Source organism: Numenius arquata, unplaced genomic scaffold, assembly GCF_964106895.1.
Source record: "Numenius arquata unplaced genomic scaffold, bNumArq3.hap1.1 HAP1_SCAFFOLD_133, whole genome shotgun sequence".
NCBI classification, from domain to species: domain Eukaryota; kingdom Metazoa; phylum Chordata; class Aves; order Charadriiformes; family Scolopacidae; genus Numenius; species Numenius arquata.
Genome location: NW_027415466.1, coordinates 146,407 through 149,923, shown reverse-complemented (window position 1 = coordinate 149,923; position 3,517 = coordinate 146,407). Strand labels below are relative to the sequence as shown.

The 3,517-nt window shown below is 61.1% G+C and overlaps 1 pseudogene; it reads left to right on the top strand.

Moving 5' to 3' along the window:
- The first annotated feature begins 330 nt into the window (after nt 1-330).
- Nucleotides 331-914, top strand: LOC141478731 (olfactory receptor 14J1-like; annotated as a pseudogene).
- Nucleotides 915-3,517: the final 2,603 nt, after the last annotated feature.

Here is a 3,517-nt window from a genome sequence, read left to right as displayed (position 1 = left end):
CAACAGCAGCTCCGTCACTGAGTTCCTCCTTCTGGCTGACATGCGGGAGCTGCAGCTCTTGCACTTCTGGCTCTTCCTGGGCATCTACCTGGCTGCCCTCCTGGGAAACGGCCTCATCATCACCACCGTAGCCTGTGACCACCGCCTCCACACCCCCATGTACTTCTTCCTCCTCAACCTCTCCCTCCTTGACCTGGGCTCCATTTCCGCCACTGTCCCCAAAGCCATGGCCAATTCCTTTTGGGACACCAGGGCCATCTCCTACCCAGGATGTGCTGAACAGGTATCTTTCTTTTCTTGATTGTAGCAGAATTTTCTCTTCTCACCATCATGGCCTATGACCACTACGCTGCCATCTGCAAACCCCTGCACTACAGGACCCTCCTGGGCAGCAGAGCTTGTGTCCACACGGCAGCAGCTGCCTGGGGCGGTGGGTTTCTCCATGCTCTCCTGCACACGGCCATTACATTTTCACTACCCCTCTGCCAGGGCAATGCCATAAACCAGTTCTTCTGTGAAATCCCCCAGATCCTCAAGCTCTCCTGCTCAGAGTCCTACCTTAGGGAATTTGGGCTTCCTGTGGTTAGTGCCTCTTTATTCTTTGGTTTGTGTTCACTGTGGTGTCCTATGTGCAGCTCTTCAGGGCTGTGCTGAGGATCCCCTCTGATCAGGGACAGCACAAAGCCTTTTCCACGTGCCTCCCTCACCTGGCCGTGGTCTCCCTGTTTGTCAGCACCTCAGTTCTTGCCCACCTGAAGCCCCCCTCCATCTCCGGTCTATCTCTAGATCTGGTGGTGGCAAGTTGGTACTCGGTGGCTCCTCCAGCAGTGAACCCCCTCATCTACAGCATGAGGAGCCAGGAGCTCAATGACGCACTGAAGAAGCTTCTTCAATCGCTTGTCTTTCAGCAGTGATAAACAGCCCGTGTCTCTTCAAAACTGATTTTGAATTCATGTCGAGAACTTGCTGCGCTTTGGGCATTTTATCTGTGATAGTCCTGTTTGCCCAGGAGTGTCTACATCCACTCCCCTTGTCTCGAGGCACGAACCCAGCCTGTCTGACCCAGAGGCCTTTGTACGTGTGTCTGAAATAGTGGCACAGTTTGTCTCCTATGCCACGTGGGTCTTTCTAATAGAAGGGGATTTTCTCAGTTCCTGTGTCTGGAGTTTGGGCTCTTCTTCCAAAGCCGAGGTCAGGAAGAGGCCGAAGAGATTGCAGCCGTGAGGCCATGATTATGTGCTGGGGTTCTTCATGGCCTCGGGGGTGGATGGCATGGGGCGACGCGCTGGGGAATGGGTCTGTCCTGAGCCTTGTAAGTGTGGGTGCCCAGTTCCAATGGTAATGATGACAGATCAACAGGACTTGCCTGGGACTGTCTCCCTGTGGCTTTTGGGCACCACAGCCCACTTGCCCTGCAGAGCAGCACCACCAACTCAGGGTCTTGTGGGGAGCATAGGGCTGGGGCCGGAGCAGCCGGCCAGTCCAGCACGGACACAGTTCCCTGGGGAAAGGCTCTCTGGGGACATGGACATGAGCAAAGCACTGGCCTCTGTCTCCTGAGGCTGCTGCTAGGACTCGGCCCTGGCGCTGATGACCAGGCTGAGACCTCTTTTTCCTCCCCAGGACCTGCTGTGCTCTTCGGAGGGGCTGTGACTGTGGGGTGAGCGCCCAGAGCTCTGCATCACCCTGTGGTGGGCAATACTGTGGGGCCAGCCCAGACTGGGGGGCTCTGCTGGTCTTGGCTGGGCTGGGGAGAGAGCAGGGGAGGTGGGGAGAGCTGGGGAGGGGATGGACCAGGCAGAAAAGTGTCTTGGAGAGCCAGACCCCGTGTAGAGCTCAGCTGTGTGCGGGTGCAGGGTGAGGACACACAGTGGGGTGCTCACGGGGCACAGCCAGGTGACAGTTTCCCTATCAAACGAGCACCTCCTGCCAGCACTCCTCCTCCTGGGCCGAGCACCCCGTATCCCCCAGTCTGCCCAGTGGCCCGTGCGCTCCCATGGCCAGCACTGCCTCCCAAGAGAGGTCCACCCTCCTCCACTTCTGCTCCCCAGAGGGCTGTAGAAGGAGGAAGTGCAGTACTTTGCAGGCTCAGTAACTCATTGGCAAGGGCTATCCGTGACAGGGATGCAGGTTTCGCAAGTATTTTGTGCTGCACGAGAGGGAACCACCCCAGAGACCGCAGGAAAAAGGCTCACGTGCTGAGTAAAGCTGGGCTTTTTTTGACAGCAGTTTTGTTTTCTGTCTTGTGTCCCCTTTGACAAAAGAGACCCCCGACTTGCAGAGGTGCAGCAAAGTCTCCTTGTTGTGGGAGCGTTTCGGCCAGACTCCCTGCCAAGCCGAAAAGCAGTGTTTCCCAGGTCACTGCCTGGGGACGAGCCTGGGTCGCTCAGTTTTGCTCTGCTGGGTCCCCGCGGGTGTCACAGCCGGTGCCGCAGGGGGCGGGGCTTGGAGGAGGGGCGGTGCCCAGGGGCGTGGCTGCGGTGGGGAGGCCGCTGTGAGGTCACAGAGCCGCGCTGTGAGGTCACAGAGAGACGTTGGGAGGTGTCCTGGTGTGCACTGCTGTGCCGCGGGCAGCGCTGCGGCAGTGCCAGCAGCGGCAGCAGCAGTTGCAGCAGTGCCAGCAGCGGCAGCAGCGGCAGCAGCAGTCGCAGCAGTGCCGGCAGTGCCAGCAGCAGCAGCGCCAGCAGCAGCAGCGGCAGTAGTGCCAGCGGCAGCAGCAGAGCCAGCAGCAGCGCAGCATAGGCAGCAGCATGGTGCAGGTGCAGGGGGCGGTGACCCCCTCCCGCCTCCTTATCCTCCTCCTGGTGCTCCTGCCAGCCCAAGAGGCCTGGGCTGCTCCGTGGATAGCACGGGAATTAGGTAGGTGGGCAGGCCATCACCCAGCCCTGGCAGCGTGGCGCAGCACCCACCGCACCTCGGGGTGACAGCGGGGCTGGGGTCGTGGTGGGGCAGGGCCAGGAGAGCGGCGGAGCCGGGTGAGCCATGGCCAGCTCTGCGGGTGCCGGGAGGCAGATGCCTCACGGGGCGGTGGAGGGGGCCGTGGCTGCTGTGGGGGCATTTTCCAGGCAAACAGTGGGGCCGGGAGCAGCGCCACGGGGCGAGAAACCGTCCCTAAAGCCGTCCGTGTGCCTCCCTGCCCCGGAGCAGCCTTCCCTCACCCTGCAGGTCTGGGCCGGAGCGGCACCACAGGAGCTTCTTCCCCGGGCTGGTCACAGCCGTGCCCCGGGCCATGGCTCTGCTGCTCCCCGGCTGGATCTCGGCCTTCAGCCTCGGGGACGTGTGTCCGTGGGAGGTGTCTGCTCGAGCCCTGCAGTGCTCTCCTGGGGCGAATCCAGGCCCCATGGGACACAGAGCCCCGGCCCACAGCCTGGGAGCAGACGTGGACACACCGGTGCAGGCTCCCACTGGCCAGTGGGCTCTTCTCCACGAGAGGTGTGAATGGTCATTGTTTCCCCTGGTGCTTCCCATGGGCTTCTTTGTGCACAGTAGAGATCTCCCAGGAGGGTTCCCCGAGGGG